Below are 23,356 nucleotides of genomic sequence, written 5' to 3' on the forward strand. Positions count from 1 at the left end.
GTCGGAGCCAGGCTTGTTCATGTCATGGCCCTACGTGTTAGTAGTATTGTGATCAGACAGAATTTCTCCAAGGCATGCAGAGAGTGGGAGGACCATCTTGGATGAAGTTTCTTCAACTAAAAGCTGAAGAAAAACATTTGGAAAAAAATCGTGAGCAATGAGTCAGTTAATATAGCAGGGACTTTCTCCAGAAACCTGGCCAGCTCTTTCCATTAAAGAGTTAGTCTTTGGCTAGCTCTCCAAAGGAGGCTCAGTGACTGTGTACATTAAAAATGCTATCACCATTATGGTCTGTTCACTAAAGGTACAAGAGCATGACAAATATATGTAATTTGCAAATTGGCTGGTCTTTTGCAATAATTTAGAGACACTAGTTAGAGGCAATAGAAATCTAACAATTACTGATGTTTAAGGTTTGCATTGTTGCTCTGTGAATATTTCATGCATAAATGAACTTCCCCTGGACCAACTGCTGTTTCTGATGAGGCGCTCTGAGGCTTTATTGCCAAATACACAGCAGGGCTCCCCCAATGAGCCACATAACGGATGATGCATCGCCTTTGCAGCTTAAATAATGCAGGGTATCTGCATTTTATAGAGTGGTGGTACTCTTTATTTACATATCAAGTGAGTGGCCAGACTGAATATGAAGAAATATGTGAAGAAAAGGATATGGCACTTTTAATATTTCATATTAGCAAGCACCCTGCAGGAAAAGCATAGGCAGACTGAGATGTGAGCTAAACTGCCTGATTTCCATGTGTGCATGTGTCTCTCTGACAAAATCTCTTGCAAAACTGATGAAATATATGCCTTTTCCCATTCTTGCAAACTTCTTCAGCACTATTGGAAACAAAAGGCATAATCTGCCAATCGGAGATTGACTTTCCAAGTGGCATTTGTTTGGGAAGAGAATTAAAATCTCATCCTGTTCCTTCCTGGGGCTGCTGGGAGATGTAGTCTTGCTCTCTATCACTCCAAAGGGAGCCGCAGAAGGTTTCTGCTGGTAAGGAGGGCCACCCACAAAGCCTCATCAGCCTGCTAGGACTGCATGGAGGCCCAGACCCCACAGAAAAAGCATCTTCCAAAATGCAGAACTATTGCAACAGCTGATGATTCCTCCTATGTGAACTAGTCTGGGTTGAAGGAAGGGGAAAGCAATATATAAAAGCAAGAGCTTGTTCTTCTCTATGAAAAATGGGGCTTGCACATCGTCATCCATGTGGGACTGGATCTCAGGGTACAGATCCTCTTTCTGGAGTGGGACCTGACCTGCTCATTAAATCCTCCTTCCTCATCCATGAAAGCACCTCAGATCTCAGCCCGGCATAGCCGTGCACAGAGGACAGGAATGTTGGCTGTCATTATTGTCCCCCTGTAGCAAAGAGTTCCAGTCACCAGCCAAGAAACGGATATTAAATTGTTTAAAGCAACAGTTTGCTCCCTCCACAGAGAGAATGGCCCAGCAGAGGACAGGCACCGATTCTTCACCTGCCTTTTTGCAGGACCGGTGGGGATGTGCCTGCCGGCAGCATGCCGCAGCCTCCTACTCTGTCCAGCGTCTGTGTGAAAGCGTGCAGCATCTCCCTCACATTATGCCTCATTCAAAGAAGAACTGATGTGTGCCAGTCCTTTTTTGTACCAACCTATTAAAATTCCAATGCAAATGACCGGATTCATAATCTGAGCTTCATTGAGAAACACAGTTTCCTGCTTTCTCCAGTAATGAAATTATTGGTTGTGCAGATGCTTTATTTCTAAGCTAATTCAATCTCTGACTAGTTTTTTTAAGGCTGTATGTGTGAGGGCAGGGGTGTGCGGATGTGCAGGTTTGTGTGTGCATGCACACAGACAAACACATCTGCACAGCATGTTTCCCAGCACACAGATCTGGGGGCTATTTAGTTAGATAGCCAATTATAATTATAAATGCAATGGGAATAGGAGCGGTATATTCTGTAGGCACGATTAAAAATAAACTGGGAAAGCTAAAAGCAGCTTAGTCGCCAGAAACTAATACACTACAGGAGCAAGTTGTGGAAATGCCTGATTATTCTCTTTTGCACACTCCATCCCTGGGGGATCTTCCTGAACTGTTACTTTAACTGCTCAACTTGCCTTTTCCACTGTGATAGTCAGCAGATGAAGCCCTTCACATTTAAGTGTAATAGTGCCAGAGAGACCAACTGCTCCTCAGAGTTACGACCTATAAATGTCGCTTCTGTGTCAGAATGAGAATGTGCCACTGAAGATGCTGAAGTCTGCAGAGGGTTTGCTTGACAATTCATGCAGGCCATTAAACTTACTCCTCCCCTCGTCCCCCCAGCATTGTGTACACTGGGATTTCTTGCTTGCTTTCACAGCTTTCTGAGTAGTTCTTCCAAAGCTGGCAACAACTGAGCAATTTATCCCTGGGACAGAGTGTATGGCACAGCATTTGTTCAAGTCGCTCTTCTTTTCACCTGTCATGACAAATAAGAGCTCCGGGACAGACTGTCTGTACTTTCCTGCACCAGGTGTGGGTATCTTCACTCAGAGTAGAGGGGAAATGGAGATGGACATCGGGTGATGCCAGGATGGGACAAGGAGTTCTGTAAGGTGGGTATAAGTCAGACCTCCCCGTGCCAGACACAGGGTGTACGGCTCGTTCCCTTTGCACGGAGACCTGCACAGCTTCTCCACCCACACTTGTCCTTTACTGGAAGGAGAAAGAGAACTACTCACATTGCTCCACAGCACCCAGATGTTTCTGGCCAACTGAATAATCATGTTAGAGCCATTTCAGCCTGCTTTGGTCAGAAGGACACAATTACTTCTCAGCCTGAAGGGTAAAGCAAGAAGAATAACAATAGTTGAGCACAGGGGGGGGGGGTTTCTGGGCTCATAAACTGCTTCTGGCCTTAGCTGAAAGCCCACTTCACTGCTGCCATAAACACATCTCAGAAGAAATGCAGGCATTTACACCACATTAACATCTAGCCCAGCCTCCAAATTTATTCAGGTACAAGATAGAGATATCTAACATTTACTTAGTCCAGTTATGTCTTAGACCCAGACAACTGCTCCTAAGGAGTGCACAGGAGCCTTGGGTAGTGCTGGTCCCCAAGGCAGGTACAGATACACCGTGGTGTGCTCAGGCAATGCAGGAGCGGTGTAGGATATGGACAACATGGTGCCACGCGCCTGCTGGTGTTCCTGCCCCTTTTCTTTCTGAGAAAAGAGAGTTGATGTTTTGGAGACCTTGGGAAGGGAAGAAGAGCACCTCTCTGGGAGGAATGATGGTGTAGAAACCCCCAGGGCTCAGTGCTGCATGGCAGGGCAGAAAGGAAAAGCCGTGGATAGCAGAGGGGATGAGGCTGGGGTGAGAAATGAGCCCTCCCTGTGGGGCAGACCCACGCGGGGCTGTGCAGAACAGGTTGGACCTTACGGGCGGTGCAGCTGGAGGAGGGTGACAGACCCTCTGCAGCGAATGGAGGCAGATCGTATGGGCAGCTGCCCTCTGGATAGGAAAAAAGAAGCAGGATGGAGGAGTGCTGTGAGACTGAGGGACAGGGCTAACTCCACTCGGGATGTTAGTATGCTTTGAAATCTGGAGGAACGAGCCTGTGATAGGCCCAGCCTGTGGAAAGTCAGATGCTGCCATCCAAGCACTTCTCCTTGTCTAACTCCCCACTCCCACCTCCATCCCGTCCCAGGGGGCTCCGGGACCCCCACAGCCCTTCCCACAACACCTCTCCCCCTTCCCAGTCACCCCGGGCCAGCACCACCCTCTCCCAGCTCCATGTCCTCCGCAGCGGCTGGGGCGGCTGCCGGTCCCACCAGTGCACACGGATGAGGCAGCAGCTGATTTTGCAGCCACTTGACCGGCGATGCTGGTTGAAGCGGGACCGAGACGAGGAGGGGGAAGAGCTGAGGATCCTTTTGAGACCACCACCTGGGACTGGCGGCACTTCTACTAATGCACAGTGAACAGCTAAATCATACATTATTGATTTGTCAGACGTATTTGCATATAAATAAGCATGATCATTCATACAAACCTTAATGTTGTTGTTCTCCCTTTAGTGTTGTGATCACAGATGAATGACTCTAGTTAGACACAATTCAGGAAAGCTTGTACCACTGCAGCAAAGTAAGCTGCTGATTTAAAACTACATTTATTGGAGCATGTAAGTGTGACAGTCTATTGGTGAATTTGGGGATAATTAGTCTAAAAGACAAGATAAATGAATCCTGAAAGTGGTATTGTGATGAAGAAATGATCCCTCCATGCTAGTAAAGCTTTGATGCCAGAAATATTGTAAATGATAATTAACTGGGAAACACAGAGGAATTATATTTCAATTGTGTTTTCAAAAGGACTTAGAATTTTACAGACAAATTGATTGGGTTCTCCCCCTCCCCCAGCCCTGTGATTATGAAAGATTGTCTAATTTACAACATGAACTATGAAGCATATGACAAATCGCTGGCTTGCTTTTATGCATCTTGTTTGTACGTTTCTCCCTGGTAGATATCTGCTTATTGTTTTTAAGCAAACCAAGACATGTATTTTTCAATTAGTCTTTCCCTAGGCCTAATCTAGACAGATCTGCAGGCCAGCACAACACACTGACCCATGAAAATTATATCTGCTGTATTAATTCATTAAGCATTGCAGGATCAAGCTGTAAGATCTCACTCCCTGATAACATCAGCAGCGTGAGCCGGGTTAGTCTGCATCCCTCCCCTGAAAAGAAAATATTATAGATTGTGCAATGCAGGGGAAACATTGCTTGCTAACACTTCATTTTAATTGTCCTAAATTAGAGCTGAAGACTTACAGAACTGTGTGTGACAGCCAATGAATACCAAATGAATTCATTAGGATCAACGCTGTTACAATGAATAACTAACGAATCTATAACAACGTCTATATCCTTTGTGCCTCGGCTGTCGGCTGCAGCGGGGAACCCTGGTGGGAACTATCCTGACCCTCGGCTCGCCAGGGCCAGCACGCTTTGCCCCATGCCTGCCTCTAATTGCAGCTCTAAGTGACACCGGGTGTCACCTGCATTGCTCAGGGTTAGGGGAATGGTGCAGGCAGAAGGAAAAGAGGATCAGAAGGGGCATTGCAGGTGAATTCCAGAAGCAGGGCACGGTCACAAACCACTAAGCTTGGGAAGATGCTGCCTGGACTCCATGGGACCAGAGATACAGCCTGAGCCACCTCCTGCCACTCGTTCCCATCTTTGGAGGTGTGGGGCCACCCCAGCATTGCTGCTATCAAGTCCTGCCTTCCCGCTGGCATCGTCCAGCCAGAGATGGGCTACAATGCGCCCAATAGCACCCGTAACTGGTGCATCAAGTTCAGCACGGGCACTCTGAGCCATCCCAGGGGCTGCAAGGGTCCCAAAATGTTTTGGACTGCCAAGTTCTTCTGTCTGTGCTCTGGGGCAGGAACTCCCTGGTGAACACAGAAAAGTATTGTTAATGGAGGAAAAAAAGAAGAGAAACAGCTTCATTTGCACTGAATTTGCACTTTGTATTCCTCTGGTGGGATTCACCATAACTCAGACGAGTTTCAATGAGTTGGGACTGCAAGAGAAGGAGGGAAAGGGGCTTTTGTGACTATGGGAGGTTTTATATCATATTGTCTTCCTTAGCAGAGGATCTTAATTTTCTGGGTGGATATTCAATGAAAAAAAATACAAAAGACAGTGACTCAGCTAAGTTGCCTCTTGAACCACTGCAGTTGTGTCGGCTAAGGGAGCCTCAGAACAGGTCTCACCCTGCCAGACAGCATCTCGGGATGCTGTGGCTGATACCAAACCATGACCAGGTTTCTACCAATAAGGAGGAGGAAAACGGTCTAGCAAAGAATTTCAGCTAATTGGATGTTCAAAGAAACACATGTAGAACCAGGGAACGCATCATTCAGCATCACTACATCAATGCCGTTCGTTCCCAAGTAATGCCACATTCTGCTTCCTCTAGTCAAGGTTCCTGTGGGTTTTTTGCCCAGATCCAACGCTTGTGAAGGAGGAGGGAATATTTGTGAGTTGAGGAAAGATTTCCGAGGAGCCCAGAAATTTTCATAAGGTCTCAAGCTAATAGCGTTTGTTTCTTTCAAAAAGGATGCCCGACTGGATGGGGATCCTGTCCCAACATGTGGCAGCAGGGTGCCCCAGCTTCACTGCCCCTCAGTGCTCAGTGCAGCCTTAGGGGTGTAAGTTATAAACCCTGGCAGGTGAGCTCTTGTTTGGGAAGCCACTGTCTCCAGCTTTCTGCCCCACTCCCTAAATAATGGTTCCTGGCCTCAAAAGGGAGCGCCTTTCTGATGCTAACTTCAACAATACCTTCACCAGCACTTTCCATGGAGATGCCAGAATTTGCACTGAAGCTGCGGACACTGAGAGACAAGTGTCCGTTTGGTTTGGAGTGGAGCAGAGTAGACACCAAGGGGCAATTGCTTCTTAACTTCACTGCAGCAAAGCTTTCTGAGCCAGCATAGCTTGGGCAATGTTTCCAAGTGATTTTGAAGTCTTGGAACAAAAATCCTGGGTTTACTATGAAAAATTGTCCGTCTTTGTAAGGAAGAGGCTATGGGAACCCTGATGAAGGAGTGCCAGGCAGGAGACAAGGACAGCTAGGAAAATGGAGGGACAAGGGGTAATTTTCTCTGAAATCTGGATTGCAGGAGCAGGGCCACTGCCCTTGCTGATGTGCTTTTGGGAAATGTAACTCGTCCTGGAAAAAGAAAGTAAAAGCCAGGCATGTGCAGAGATCCTCTCTGGTGTGCAGCCTCCGCCTCCATTCAGGCTGTTTGCAAACTCTCTCTATGCTTATCATCATGTAATTGAAATAATGCGTATTGACAGAGACTTGAAAACAACTGCTCAATTTTCCTCAAAATTCAATTAAACTTCGTTTATTCTGGGGATCGATCCAATTAAAAGGGGGGAAATTTCAGATGGTCCGAGCCTTACAATCCATCTTAACACACTGTGTCTATCACCGTGATGTAATAATTCCCCCAATCAATGCTTTAAAAGCATTTAGCAGTCTTGATAATGAACTTTTGTCAAAATAGCCTTACAAAGCAATAAATGAGAGCAGATTAATATGTAGTCATAAAGCTATGAATGGTTTAACGCTTTGAAAGGGTTGCTTCATAAATTAGACTTCTTTATTTATTTCTTTATCGCAATCTCTCTCTGTGATACTCTTGCCCGAGGTTTTGGTAGATAAGAAGAACCTGGGCTTCTGGGGTGAGTTCCTTGTTAGGAGAGAAACGGATGGACATGAACTGAAGGATATCATATCCTAGCTCAGTTTATTGTCATGACAGACAATTCCCGTGGCCACCACGGTCAAAACCAGAGTAGCTGAGACTGAACTTGTTGTCATAGCACTGACTCTCAGATCTCCAACAAAGGGATCCAAAGCTCCAGCGAGGCTGACCCCCACCCATCGAACGGGCCCCATTCACTGCCTTAGGACTACCATAAATGTATGAAAGTCCTTTCACAACCGCTGCGGGATGAGAAACATGCCCCGTTCTGACACTGCAAGGGGCGTTACGCAATGGCTCTGAATTGTGGCACTTCTTTAGGAAATGCCCAGTTTAAATGTTTGTCTTCTCTGTTACTGATTTAAGATATTAAATCTTTTTCTTAATATCACCATGGCTTCAGGCTGACCCCAGCAACTCCCATCCTACTTTATAACACGTGTGGATACCATGCACTTCTACTCACAACTAGAATTGCTTCTTGAACGGTTTTCTGCTTCTTGCAGAAACCAAGCTTAGAAGTGTTACCCACCTCCCTTAACACACTCTCAGTGTGCTTTTCACAACAAGGAGATTTTCTAAAATGTCTGGTACTCACTAGAAGAGTCAAAATTAGCAAAGACTCAGCTTAGAAATGGGAACCTGAGAGGTACATTACTGCGCAAGATGGGAACAGGGAAAGTGCTTCTGCTGCAAAGGAGGTCAATGAACTGCTTGTCCAGAAATGCAGATTTCCAGTTTAATATTAATTGTAATTTTAAGTGCTCTGGCTAACAACCCTGCTGCGGGAGATGGGCAGGTGGTTTCAAATAATCTTTTTTATTCTTTTCAAGTGCCACGAAGAGTTGCTTGCAGCATGTGTGGTGTTGGAGGGTGACAGCTCACAGGAGACAGGCAGAGAGCAGCCTTGCCCATTCCTCCTCGGGCTCTTTTAGCATGTCGTTAATGCACTAGGCAAGCTGACAGCTTCTGGAAAGGATCCCATATGTTACAGACCTTCGCCTCTCCCTGTAGCTGCGCGGAGGGTTTCCCCATCCTGGGGTTCAGTATCCCTCTGGCGTTGCAAGTGCTGCGAGCTGCAGGCAGACAGCAAGGAGGCCAGGTCCCCAGGATCTTTGCCAAATTTTTTGAGCATCCCACAGGTGGGAAGCCTTAAATTGTGTATCTAAGAGCAACTGATCTGGTTTTCAGGGTTGCTGTGGCCTTTCTGATCACTGTTCTGTGCGTGGGACTTTGCACTTGCTATGCAAAGGCAATTGTCCGTCTCCCACGAAAAGGTGCCCATCTCTGCAGTGGAGCACAGGAGCCCTTAAACGGCTCGGAGCAGCAGCCCGATGTTTTTGAAGACACCAAATGGAGGGAGAAAAACCATTGCACTGAACGGGAACCACAGGGAGAGTGGAGCCTGCATCCATCCCTCCGATGCTGTCAGTCACAGAGGTTTCACACTATTATCTTAATCCTTGTGACCTGCTAGTTCCTGCAGCCTGGATATATGCTGAATCTATACAATGTGGATTTACAGACATTTTGCCAGAGCTCAATAAATGTAAAGCACACCAGCACCACATGAAAAATGTTATGTGCAAAAAACCTTTTAGCTCAGCAGAGATGGTAGTAAGTGGCAGCATTCCCTTTTTGCAAACTTTAAGTGGAAACATTTCATTTGCATATGATATTAATTGCAGAAGAAACAGGCATGCTCCTCACCATCTAATCCACACGCTCTTTTATGTGATGTTTCCCTACGAGGGTAAGGGAGCTGGGATGAATAGTGTAAATGCAGCATGTTCCCCTCCCTCGGCAATCTGCAAAGGAGGTGACCTGCTCAAATAGTTGCTCTCTGAAATGATACGATGCTAATTGCATCCAGTGCCCTGCTTTTTGACTCACTTTAGACAACAGCTTTTTCTACTACATCAGAAGAATGTGTGCCTCTTCCTCAGCATGACCTAGAGTCACACAGATACTTCCCAGAGCAGCTCCTGAGTACATGCCCAAAATTAATGTGGGGAAATTATAAAACCAGGCAAGATCGGGGGCAGATACATGGCCTGTTGACCTGGATGGAGCTGAAAAAAAATCCTGCTATGCCTTTGCTACATACAGGATTGCCATTAATGAGTTCTTTTATATTATTTCTGACCGCTCAAACCTATTGCTAGGCTCTTCACGGAGAAAAAACTACAAGATAAATGTCTCCCAGGTTTATCCTGCCGACTAAGGCAGCTACTTTGCCCCCCAGGCTTGTTTCCTCCACAGCCTGGACATGCCCCGTGTTGTTCCCTCAAGACCTATTTCTCCTTAGGGATTTTCACCAGTTCATCTTCCGTTTCCAGCTGACCATTGCTGAGGGATCCAGCCCAGTTTGGGCTCCGATGGACACCGCTGCAGCAGCAAGCGGAGGGCTGGGGCAGCATCTCGGGGCCGGAGCTGCCTCGGGGCACACCAGCATCCTGCGGGCAACTGGATGCCGCTGCACCGACATTTGCCCAGGGAAAGACTGAGCCCTTCCTTCCTTCGCCTCTAAGAATTTCTATCGCATGTTTTCATTTCCAGTGGCTTGGTATTTTGGGGGCGGATAAGGGAGGACTAAAGCGTATTTCAGGAGTGATCTATTCCTCAGCATTCAGTTCCTTGCATCTCTTTTGCTGTTCCTTTGAAATAAAGGAATATTCAAGCAGACGAGAAGGAAAAAAGGTGATTAAAGAATCCTACTAAATCCCAGATAAACATACATTAAAAAAAATTCCAGGTGGAATCATTACAGGTTAAAATTAAACTTATTCCTTCTGAATGTCACAAAAAAATATTAAAATACTTCTCCTCCCTGCCTCCCACCCCCACCTCAAAAAAAAAAAAAAAAAAAGATAAGTTTGATACTAAAGGTATTGCAGCAGCTTTAAGGGACTCACAGATCAAACATCATTTGGGAAATTTCAAAGGGTTGTTTCAACAGTATCACTTTCTACCATTCCCCACTCCACATCCCTTCTTTTCATATTTTGGTTCCTGATGAAGTTTCAACTGCTCCTGAAGTCAGTCCTTGTGTTCTTGGCTATCAAAGAGCATTGCAACATCAACGTCAGAGTTAAACTAAAAGAAAAAAAAACCTCTAAAAAAAAAAAAAAAGCATCCCTTTTCCTTTGGAGATCAGAAAGTCAAATAAAAAGGATGCTGATTTGTGGAATAAAGGGTGGGATTCCCTGCTGAGACGATAGGAATCTTCTGACTTAACTGAGTTAAGATTTGAATACATTGGGCCCAGACAAGGGGAGAAAAAAAATCCATTAGTTTTGAGAAAAGCCTCACACAGTTTCAAAAGGAAATATGTTAATATAAAAATATTAAAAAAAAAAAAAAAAGAAAAAAAAGATTTGTATGTGTGTTTCAGAGGCCAGGAGTTTAATACTATCAGCCAGAAGCAAAGAGAGAAATTAAATTACATGACTAGCACGAAGTCTTGTCTCCTACTGCCATGACATGGATGGGGAAACAAGAGCATCCTCTAGCAGCCCTGCTGGATCCAGGGTCCTGTGGCCGTCGGAAAACCACCCCAGCCGCTGCAACCTGCTGTGGTCATCCCTGTGGCATTGCCTGGCCCCTCCGCGGGGTAAAGCTGGCAACTTGTCCTTGCTTCGGCTGGGGGTTTGCTCCCGAGTAGCCCCCTGGGCTGGTGCCTGTGTCCTGTTCTGGAGGTGCCCCACACCGAGGGGGTGTGAGCATCCCTCTATCCCTGCCTCAGTTTCCCTCCTCTGCAGTGAACCCAAAGGGCTGTTGTTCTCCACAGTGTGATATCAGAGACCCTCTGATCCCAGCAGAAAGTTTAGTCCCTCCTAACACATCAACCTGATTTACACCAGCCTGACACCAGACCGCCCGTCCTTCAGGATCCTCATGGTGCTCAAGCCAGAAACCCAAGCTGCATTGATCTGGTGGTTTATGAAGCAAAATTTGCTGATGCTGCAGACGCTGGAATATCCCTGGTGAAGGCAATGCACATGCTAAGTCTGAGGGGAGCTGGCAGGTCTGCTGTGCATCACAGGGTGCTGCTGCCATTGCTGCCCAGGCAACAGGGCAGGACACCCCCACTGCCACCAGCCTCTCCTGGCTCCAAAAAAAAAAAAGGGATTTTCCCACCCTGCAGATGCCTGGGAGGGTGGATGGTAACATGCACTGGTTGCTTCCTACCACTTGAAATGTCCCCTGCTCATCGCCACCCTGGGAAAGATGTGGCGTCTGTGCCATGTCCCTTCTTCCCTGCAGAGACCTTTCCTGTTCCTCTGTGCCTGAGCAATGCTGAGGCATGTGTGAAGACTCACAAAAATAACCATAATAGCACGAGATTGCCCTTTGTAATGAGGCCCCAGGAAAAGCTGGTAGATGGGAAAAAGTTTGGTCCAGCCATGGAGTGGCTGCAGGCTGTAATGTGGGGTTGTCAAAAAAGCAGCTCAGTATTAAATCCTTTTGATGGTTCTCCTGCTGAGAGAAGAAATGATATCTCATCATTAATGGAGTTGAATTAATATAAATTAGCCGAACAGCTCCTCGACGCTTCCGTTCAGGCAGAGAAAAGGGGTTTATTGGGGAGGCAAAAGCAACGATCCCTTTCACCTCACATTCACTCTGCCATCCATAAAGATGCTGCTGACCTCGCAGTCTTATCTCTCCTCCTCCCCTCCCCTGGCAGGACCGAGGCGATGTAAAATAAAATGATTATGTGACATCCCGAGAATGTGGGGACTGTCCACAGCACAGACCTCTGGTGACCTTTACACAAGTGACAGGCGACCTCTCTAAATCAGCCCTGGGGAGACTTGAGATTGCCAGGAGGGCTGGAGCCTCCACGGGCCCTGCGGCAGCAGCATCGCCAACTCGAGGATTATAACTTATGGGCAGATCAGGCTGGGGAACAGGGGACACCTCTCTGGAGTGCCAGGGTGGGCTCTGAGGGCTATTTCATCTCCTACTCCGCCACGTATCTTCCTTCTCCTTCCATCAGAACCGTGAATTTCATCCTTCCATCCCCCCTCACACACAGGCAGGAACAGCACGGAGCAATTTCTGCAGCACTGTCCGGATTTACAAACTGGTTTCGAGCCTGCATGGCCAGCAACAAGCACCAGAGAAACTGTCATGAGCTGACTGCAAGGGAACTGCCAAACCCCTGATAAACAAAAACTAAAATAATATCAGCGCAGAGTTTTGCAGGTGGGGTTATTTCTTTAAGGAGCAGGTGATCATTATTTAAGAGCAAACCTAACCCTCAAAGCATGTTTCAGCAAGTGCTGGAAGGTGGCAGAGTGTCTGTGCATTGGGTTCCATATGTCAGAGCATTCTTGGTTCATTTTTTAAAGCTATAAAAGGCAGACAGGACAGACAATGTATATTATATTATGCATTTTTAAAAGCTACATTAAAAGAACATCATTAAGGTTGCAGAGCCAAGCACTCAGACAGTAGCTATGTCATGCCCAAGGCTGCCTGCCCAGCTTCATTTGAATCCCTCCTGCCTATGAATGATGACACAGTCTAACAGTCTGTGTTTGGGTTTTTTCTCCTCCTCACGCTGGACATGGAATAGATGGCTTGTGCCATCTTACAGAGTGTTTTCCAGCCTGTTATTGCCCTATTGCTGTAGCCACGGGCTTGTTCAACCACAGCCTGGCAGCAACATCCACACCAGCCGGGTGGTGTGCATGGCAGGTTTGTGCTAACTCCTCACCTTCACAGGCAGGAGCTCTCCACCACAGGGCACGTGGTTGTTGAGCAAACACCACCGACTGCCCTGCGAGCAAAGGTCTGGGGCCACGGTCCCCTCGGAGAGGATCCCCACCACACATGTACCCTGCATGGTCTCCAGAGGCAACAATGCAAATTCCTGCTGGTACCACAAGCTGGTGCAAAGACGCCTGCACGGTACAAGAGGAGGGAGTGCGCTGTTGCTCTCCGGCTTGAAGAAGGAAAAGAGAGAGAGAGAGAATTCAAATGAACTAATTTCTTGTTCTAAGACCTTTTCGCCCCTTTGCAGCTGCTTCTGATACAAAGGCAGAACCTTATCTCCCTGTTGCACGGATCCAGCGCTACAAACAACTGCCTTGTTGTAATGCACAGAATGTGTGGCATCTGACAGCAGCCTACACAGAGCTGGGACGTGAGCGGGAGGCACATTCCCTTCCATTTTCTGCCCAGCTTTTCTTTTTTCTTCCCTCTCTCTTCCTCCTTGAGCCTGCAGCTAGCTGCTTTGCTTTCAGCATCCTCCCCCTGCACCCTACTGAACCGCATCCCCACAGTCCATGTAGGCAGCAGCAGTGGAAGGAGCCTCATCTTTCTCTCTGCTGAACCTCCTCTTATCCCACGTCGTGCACCTTTTCCACCTCTGATCACAGCAGCTATGAGCAGGGGCATGTGGGCAGCAGGACGGACGTCTCTTCCCCCATCACAGGCCTCGCAGTTCAGGCAGTGGTAGGGAAAGGAGAAGATGACAATGTTATAATTCATCCCAAAAATCAGATACTAATCAAAGATGCTGGCATTTGAGCTTAGACTCTGGAGTCCTATGCTAGCATCTCAGATGTCCAGGCTTCTAGTACTATAAAGTGTCTCTAAAGCCTCTATCATAATATCATCACCTTAACGATTTCTAATATTCGGGTTCTACTTTGAGGCAGGAAATTGCTAGCTTAAAACAGAGGGGAACAGTATTGTCAACCCCAGATGTTCAAAGCAGAGAGTCTGAGCCTACAAGTATGCACTTCACCTGAAGAGAAGACAGACAGCTATTTTTGCTCTTCATATTTTCAATCCACATTTTTGACACTACCTATAATGTCCTACAAAAACTACAGAAAACTGTAGTTCTCTGAGCAAATATAGTACTTGCATGTAGAAGAGGAGTTAAAAAGAGACTAGACAAGTACAGGAATTTTGCCAAAGTCTTGCAGTCATGTGCAAGGCCTTAGAAGAAAGTTTGGAGGAAAGAGTAAGTTAATATTGGAGGCAAATGAGAAGTTCAGAGAAATTCTGAAAAAAAGTTCAGAGAAAACATGATTTTATGCTGCAGTAAGAAGGAGAAGAAATGAGTTACAATGTGAAAAATCCTGGTTATGGATTCCAGGACTACTAATAGTGAGAGTTTCATGTTTTACCCAGCAGTTGTCCATGGAGGAGAGAGACCTGGGCTCTCATGCTGGCCATAGAGTGTAACCCGCAGCTTGACTGGGAGGAATTGCCATTAGAGATAAGCAGGAATGAATGCCATTTTACCAAGCATTTCAAACCTCATCAGTCATTGCTATTCAAGAAGAGCAACTGAAGCTGGGACACAGAAGTTTACTGGGATGCTGAGGGTCATCAAGAACTGTTCTAGACAAACATGAAGAGGTCAGTTTGCTTAACCATGCAAAAAAAAAAAAGAGACCGAGAGGTGATACAATCATCCCAGGGGCTATCTGTCCAGGCAGGAAAAGAATTAGTTAAGTTGAAGTGGAAAGGAGGCAAAGATCAACGGCATAGAAACTGGACATTAATACATTTAGGTGTGAAATGTAGAGTTGGCTTCTAGCCATCAGAGTAGGAATACTTTTGAAGACTGTTCAGACATAAATAGTGGAAGAGAGAAAACAAGCTGCTTGCACTTAGTTTGAAGACAAAGATCCTTCAATACTGGTGCTCAGGCAGAACATCAGCCTCCATGGGACCAACAGTGCTGCAGGTCACAGCACTGGCTAGAAAATCCTGTGATCTGCCAGCACATGATCCAGGAATGCAGTGGGATTCAAGGTCTCCACACCTGCTGAAGTGAGAAGCACTCACCAGGAGGCATCTGAGTAGATCCCCCTGAGGATCCTGTCATTCCCTGGCATGAGACGTCTTCAGGGAATTAAACTGGAGGTGATCTCCACCATCACCACCCCACCTGCAGTACTGTGTCCAACTCTAGAGTCCTCAGCACAGGAAAGACAAGGACCTGTTGGAGAGAGTCCAGAGGAGGCCATGGAGATGATCAGAGGGCTGGAGCACCTCTCCTATGAAGACAGGCTGAGAGAGTTGGGGTTGTTCACCCTGGAGAAGAGAAGACTCCGAGGAGAACTTATAGCAGCCGTCCAGTACCTGAAGGGCCTACAGGAAAGCTGGAGAAGGACTGTTTACAAAGGCATGTAGTGATAGGATGAGGGGGGGTAATGGTTTTAAACTGAAAGAGGGTAGATTTAGACTAGCTATAAGGAGTAAATTCTTCACTATGGGGGTGGCGAAACACTGGCACAGGTTGCCCAGAGAGGTGGCAGATTCTCCATCCCTGGAAATGTTCAAGGTCAGGTTGGACGGGGCTCTGAGCAACCTGATCTAGTTGAAGATGTCCCTGCTCATTGCAGGGGGGTTGGACTAGATGGCCTTTAAAGGTCCTTTCCAAGCCAACCCATTCTATGATTCTATGTCCATGCAAATGCTTTTCAGTCTCCCACAATTTACAAGCTGGTGATGTTAAGGCAGGAGGCGGGAGGCACTCATCTCCTCTAAGGGAAGAAAGCATTTCCTTGAGTTTATGTACTCCAGGTAGTTTGATAAAAATTGTAGTTTTCCCTGCCAGAATCGCACAGCTACCACAAATATCTTTCGTGCCACACAAAATTCTTTCTAAATACCCCAGATCTGGAGAGTGGGGGGAGACACAGAGAGGGAGAAGGAGACAATCATAGCTCCGACCCACTCCTCCGCGTTGCAGAAGCAGGAATTTGCTCTCCAACTGGAATGTGGCTGCTTAATAGGGCCACAGAAGCGAAGAGGCTGCATCTGTAATGTTTCTGTCAAAGCAAACGAGGTCATTAACAGACGAGTTCAGTGATGGAATTGTCTCTCGTAGTATTTATTATATGGTCCTTTTCCTGACACCTCCCACTGAGAGAATATTAAATATTTAATGCACACCAAGGCTCTGCTCATTTTTCATTCCCACTTCAGCATTTCAAGTCGGCTCCAATCTGCTGCTAGCTACAAAGTCGACTGGACAATGGACCATAATGAATTAACTCTTTGGAAGCCACCGTAGCATTTACAGGACTGCTGAAAGACTGGGTGCTTTATCATCTCTGACTCACGCGTGTGCTCTAGAATTCAATCCTCGATTCATTAAAACAAAGTAAGGGGAGGAGGGCGAGGGTGGAGAATTTGGGAAATAGGTTTCAGGAACCACAAATAAATAAATAATAAAAGGGGGGATGCGGAGTTGGTGGATATTAGCCTGTCAAGGTGACAGGGGTTTATTTACTCATTATTTCTAGAGCTGCTATCTCCAAAAATGAAGGTTGCTCCTGTGCAACCTTCCTGTCTTCAAAATCCTGAGCATCACATCCAGAATGATCCTGGAGTAAAGTGCGAGCAAGACCTTTGAGAAATAGCTCACAGCCCTGGTCATTACAAATCTAAAACAGACCACGAAGACAAGCAGAGCAGGGTGTTTCCCATGGTATGGTACTTGCTGCCCATCTGGCCAAGCAAAACCAAATTTGGTCCTGCCCGGTAGCTGAGCTTTCACAGGATGTCTACACAGTTTGAATGACAACTTGAATGTCTAAACTTGCAATTGCATCTTTGAAAATCCCTGTCAAAATGTTTAGTTAGATGATGCTTCAAGAGAAGGCCTGTCTACTAAAGACCTGCTCCTCTGTGAGGCTTTCACTAGATAGTTCTGGTAGTTACAACACCTAGAACTCCTTCTTACCACACATCTGCCCAAAACAGGAGTGTCTATATAGAAAACTATATGGATGTGATGTCTACAGGCTGCTGAAGATATGGTTAGCGTATGGAAAGAACCATCAAGGTGGGATCTGTCAGGACTTCAGCCGTCCCACCTCGTCCATGCCCTGCCAGAGGAAGGCATTTACAACCAATATTGTCCCAAGGCAATTACTCCCTTTATTTACTGCTCTTTTTCCGTCTTCCTACAGCATCACCAGATCTTCAGAAACCATCATGCATGTGGTCCCAGGACCAGACTGGGCAGAGAAAGGTACAAAAATGCAATCAGGCTGTTTTCACCCACAAGGCAGAAATTTCAAGGAAATCTAACCAACGTACACGTTTACGTGAAAAAAGATCCACTGGCAAATGACTCCAGCTTTTAGACTTACAAGCGCCCATTTGCTTATTTGGTTAACTCTGTCTGTCACTTTTACTGAGATACCAGGAAATCTGATTCCCACTCATGGTGCGAAAGCAACCTGTATGCGCTTGACCTTTTTAATGTTTTGTAATTTGATTGGGTGGCTATTCCCATATTTCCTTGTCACCAGCCCTAGTAATCTGAGAGGCAGAAGTGGAAAAGACAGCCAGTAAAAATACAAGCAAACACAAATGGGAATTAGTTCAGGCCTCGGGATGCCAAAATTACTCAAAGCTACATCCTCACTGAGAGCACGGCCAAAGCACAGCTCAGCTCAGCTCAGCCGTACGGCCGTGATCTTACAGAGTCACCCCACAGTCTTAATTCAAGGCTCATATCCTGGGCTCAGGTCGGAGCTTTTTGCTGGTGAGCTTTTAGAAGTGTGATTTTTAATTTTTTTTTTTTTTTTTTTTACTCTTGCTTTGCCTAGAAAACCACAGTGTGAACACAGTTATATCAGTAGAACCCTATATTTCCCATACACTAGGGTTTAATGTCATAGGAAAGGTTATATTGCATATTGGTACCAGAATGTTAATACAACAAACTACAAATTACAGAGGTGCCTTAGGTCTGTTTTCTGACCATTCAACCTCAAAACTGGGACTGCTTAAATGAGTAAGACAAACCTGGAAGGGAACAGGTATATCAGTAAAACCCCTTCTAGGCTGCTCTTGTTCTGCATCCGCTAGAGCAGTTGTACAGATGAAAGTTTGCACAAGTGCAAAGTCCTTCTGCAGAGACTTCGCACTTTTCCATGTAGTTTCCCCATCTATTGAATGGGAACAGTGACGAGGGAAAAGTGTAACTTCGTACTTGAAGTCACAAATGACAGGTTCCTAGGACACCAAATTAAATTTAGAAATTTTATTTCTAAATTTTCTTAAAAAAACTTTCTACTGTCAGCCCCCCAAAATTCAAATTCCGCACGTGGCTTTATGCTGAATAAATCACAGTTCTCCACAATTAAAATTCTTTTGATTCCTGCACCAGGAATCCCAATGACATGCCACACATTTTCTCATAAGCCCTTGTGGCACACAGGCGTTTCTCTCCTTACGGACACAGGCGCTCGGCTCTGGGTCGGAGTTTAACAGCATCTCCTGCTGTCCCTGGCTGAGGAAAGGACATAACCAGTTGTTCGCTCTGTGCAGAGTGATCCCAGAAGCAGAAGCCCCATTTGTTTTTGCTTCCTTTCAACAAACCTTTCCCTACAGATCGATTCCAGCCTGACGCAGAGTGCTGGTAAATATGCCCGCAGTAGCTGCAGCAGTTGGCGTTTTCAAATATTCATCTTTTCAAAGGATGGCTTTTTCTCCCCCAGCCCCTTAGCAGAGAGCTTTGCTCTTTCCTGTACACAAATTGCCTGCCATAGATAATCAGTTTTTGACTTAAAGTATCTCTTTTTCACTCCAATGACTGTATACAGAGAGACAACAACACAGAACCTCCCCAAATTAGTGTACATTATGGCAGCCGTTCAGTTTATTTATTTATGTGGATTTGGCCATTTCTTTCTCCAGTCATTAATAAAGTGGAGTGGATTTGAATGTGTACAACTGAAAATGGCTCCTAAAGGGAGCCTTCTGCCCATGGAGTGGCTGCTTGGCTTCCAGTGCCTTTCACTCACGCTTGAAGTGAAAAATAACTATTCTTCTTTTCTTTATTTCACCCCAAAATAGCCTATTGAGAAGAGAGCAAACACAGGCACCAAACTTATGGAGAGCAGAAGGAAATATCCTCCGGTGTTAAGACAAAACCATTCCTTTGCCACTGGGCATTGCCATTCAAAACCAGGGCCAAAATTCAGTGTGAAGGCCAGCATCGCTCCTCATCTGGGTAATAGGAAGATTTGAGCCTTTTCTGATACAAAGGAGAAAAACTTCAACTGTTTGGGACACAGGATCATCGTAGAGAAACAGCCAACGAACAGCTCAGGCTGTGTTTAGTTCTGTTTTTATAAAGTACCTAGAAAGATGGAGCCTCCAACCAAGGGCTTAATGATCCCGAAACACATTATTTTAATAATTGCTGTATAATTGAGTCAGTATTCCATAAGGCGCCTATTCAGAGATAATCCTGCCCAGCACAGAGTACTGCAGACAAACATTTCAGTTGAGCCCTCTCTTACAACCCTCACATTCCAGTTTTGGAGACCCTGATCACTCTTCAATCCCATTTCAGGATCCTAACATGCAAATGACCTTTCCAGGGGTTACAGGTACCCTGCATTTTGCAACACCAGATCCTTTCTCTGTTCTCTGCCAATAATTAGCTGCTTCAGGGACAGAACTTCTCAATCCATTTTGAGGTAATCTTTGCTGTGTCTGGAAGCATTCCTTGTATCCCAAGGAATTCCAGCTTAAATGATTCTTGGATTCAGTCGGAAATGTGCTGACTTTCGTCCCAAATCTTTACATGCTCACAGTGTCTCTATGCTGATATTTTATTTTCCTGAAGTCAAAGGTGATGTTCACTGTTTCATTGTACAAGCATACTTCAAAAAAACCCAAACCTGTTGTATCTGTATCATGTTTTGTGTTCAAGTCCTGATTTGGAATAGTTTAACATTCAAGGGATATTTAACAGCCTCAGGGATCTGGCAGGGCAGACAAGCCCAGAGAAGGAGTAAAGACATGACAGTAGTAACAGTCGACTAACGCCAAGATCAGAGTGACATTTGGGCTTTAAATAAAGCACATTTCCCAGGACTAGACAGATAAATGGTTGGGGAATATTCATCAGGTGTGTCATTATAGTGATATTTCTTTTTATGTGATAGAGTGCTCAAAGACTGGGATGGGTGGAGATGGTTGCATCCTATGCTACAGACACCGACATACTAAGACTAGTCTGCACTTATTGTGATTAAGCTTGGATGTAGACATGGTCCACTTTTGTGACCGTACACATAATCATTATAAGGAAAAACCCCTCATGGACTGAGACCTCTGCTAATTCAGCACACACAGGACGGTGACCAGCCATCTAATGGTGATAACATCAGACTGTGAGAGCAAAAAGCAGCTGGACACCCAAATCCCACTGATAATCAAAGGGTGCTAGACAGTTTCATGGATGGCTCCTGACCTATCTCTAAATCAGTCCTGGCAATGAGGGGCAGGGAAGCGACCAGTTCTCATTCAAATCAGCAGCACATCTTTTCTCCTCTCTTTCCCCAACTCCTTTTTTGCCTTTTTGTTCCTCTCTGGCTCTTGAGGACTGATGCAAGAATTTCAGACATCAACCATGAAGTAATTCCATTTGATTTACTGGCAGCTGGATGCTGCTCTTTGCCTGCCGTCATGCTGAGTGGCAGATGCTATGAAGGTCCTGCTCTTGCCCTGACAAATCTCAGGTTAAAATACAGGTAGTAGAGACCTTTAGACACAAGAGCAAGTTACGAGGGAGGAAGAATCTGGAAAGCTACCCCTGAATTTAAACAGGAGGTGTACCAGGCGCATTTACCACGGTCTGGACTGCAGTCAATAACAGCACTTTGGAGCTGAGAAAACTCTGTTGCATCAGGTTGATGAGAGTAATGCTAGCTGATAATGGAGGGGGATGGATTTCTTGGGCATCCAGTTAGGTGATGTGCCACTGATGGAGTACTGTAGCAGGGCCATGGAGGTTGGTTTGTGGCTGTTATAACCAGACGGATCTGCCAAAGGTCCAGAGGCTGCAGAGAGAGACACAGCAGCAGAGCTACGTCGAAGTAAGGGTTCTCCACTCACCAGCAATTCCCTCAAAATTAGGGTGAAGAAAGAGTCTAGAGGCCAAATGGCAGCTGTCTTGCATGGTCACCTGTCCTGGTTTCTAGCTGAGAAGGTTGATTTTCTTTGTAGTAGCTGGTGTGGGGATATGTTTTGGATTTGTGCTGGAAACAGGATTGATAATATAGAGATGTTTTTGTTCTATGGACCTGTTGTTGAGCAGTGTTTACGCGGGGCCAAGGCTTTTTGTGCTTCTCGTGCTGCCCTGCCAGCGGGATGGCTGGGGGTGCACAAGACGTTGGGAGGAGACACAGACAGAACAGGTGACCCAAACTGACCAAAGGGATATTCCATACCATATGACGTCATGCTCAGTTTATAAGGAGCTTGGGGGAAGAGGGGGGGGCGGGGGGTGGCGGCATTCAGAGTGATGGCGTTTGTCTTCCCAAGTAACCGTTACATGTGATGGAGCCCTGCTTTCCTGGAGATGGCTGAACACCTGCCTGCCCATGGGAAGTGGTGAATGAATTCCTTGCTTTGCTTTGCTTTGCTTGTGCACGTGGCTGTGCTTTACATATTAAACTGTCTTTATTTGAACCCACGAGTTTTCTCACTTTAACTTTTCCAATTCTCTCCCCCATCCCGATGGGGGGGAGTGAGCGAGTGGCTGTGTGGTGCTCAGCTGCTGGCTGGGGTAAAACCACGACATCACCTCAAATTTTTATTTCTAGATTCTGAAAAGCCATCATCAGTCTGGTCGGGGCCAAGCAAAGTATTTCAGTTCAGTTTGGAGCATTTTAAGTAAAGTGAAAGGATGTTTTGAAATGCCAAATTAATTTGAGCTGAAAAGTCTAAATGTTCATTCTGCAAAGATTGAGAAGAAACACTAAATTGTTAACATTATTTTTTTATCTGAACATTTTATCCAAAATCGAAGCTTGTTCACCAATAGTTCCTGAAACTTGGCACAAACTTTGACCCAAATACAAAAGTTTGCATTTAAAAGTGAAAAGGAACATTCTTAAGTAAAGACAAGAATACTCTTGTATTGTATGACTTAAAATACTCTGGCTTATCTGCTAACAGACTTGCTCTTTGAAACTTACTCTCACAGGTAACCTTATTCATGATCAGCCCTTGTCAGGTCAGTGCTTATATAGTCGTATTCCAGTGTGGCTCGGCAGGACCAGTGCTGAAGTAATATGGATTTGTTACTAAATATTCCCTGCTTTTTCCTATGCAAACCTCCAAAAGACTGTGCAGGACTTTCATATTCTTGGATGTCTGCAACAGAGATATTTAACAAACAGGGAATGTGATGCTGCAATTTTGAGTCCTCTGAGGAATCTCAGTATTATCTCCACTGCAGCAGTTGCAGTTGGAAGTTGGCTGCTCTTTCTTTTTAATCTGGACAACGCCAGGACAGCTGGTGTAAACGGTCATAGCTCCACTCCAAACGTCAGCTGGTGTTATGCTAACTGAGGATCTGCTCCTACATCTGTTCTCTGGTTTCTCAGCGTCTTAAAGCATTGCATGGAAATGTGGTAAAGTACAGGACTTATCACACGCAATAGAGCATTATAAAGTGATTTGTGGCTGCTGAGGAGTCCTTCCATTGGCTTCAGGGCTGTGGCTCAAACCTTTGATCAGCTGTATCTCTTCTCAGCAAAGAGGGACTGGTGCATAGGTGGGGAAGGTGGCAGCTCCTGTGCTCTCAGCCCCATGGGTCCACTTTGACCTTGTCTGAGTCAGGCCTCCGTTGCCATGGCTGTAAAAGAGTGATAAGACTACTGCAAGGTGCTTGAATACGGAAAGTGTCAAGGATCATCCTGATTAATGACTGGGTGATGTCAGAGGGGAAGGAGTTGCATATGATAAAACAGATTATTTTTCGTGCGGGTTCACTTGGGTTACAAGCTGCAACCTTGCAACTTACCCAGAACCTTTTTGTTATTTCATGTGAATGAAAAAGCATGTTGAACTGCTGTGTTTTATAGAGCAGGTGCTTGGCCATTGATTTGGTGAAATGGAGAAAAAATATTAGAACTTCACACAAGTGGAAGGAGGCTGCCCAGGGGGACGCCTAACTCTGGTTCCCTCTAGAGTCAGACAGAAAGAGAGCATCTTCCAGTCACCTAGAGGTGAAGCTTTGGGAAACCAGGAACCAGGTCAGCCTGGCTCAGCAAATGGAGGGCGGATATGAGA

This window comes from Balearica regulorum, chromosome 16 (genome assembly GCF_011004875.1).
Source record: "Balearica regulorum gibbericeps isolate bBalReg1 chromosome 16, bBalReg1.pri, whole genome shotgun sequence".
Taxonomy (NCBI): Eukaryota; Metazoa; Chordata; class Aves; order Gruiformes; family Gruidae; genus Balearica; species Balearica regulorum.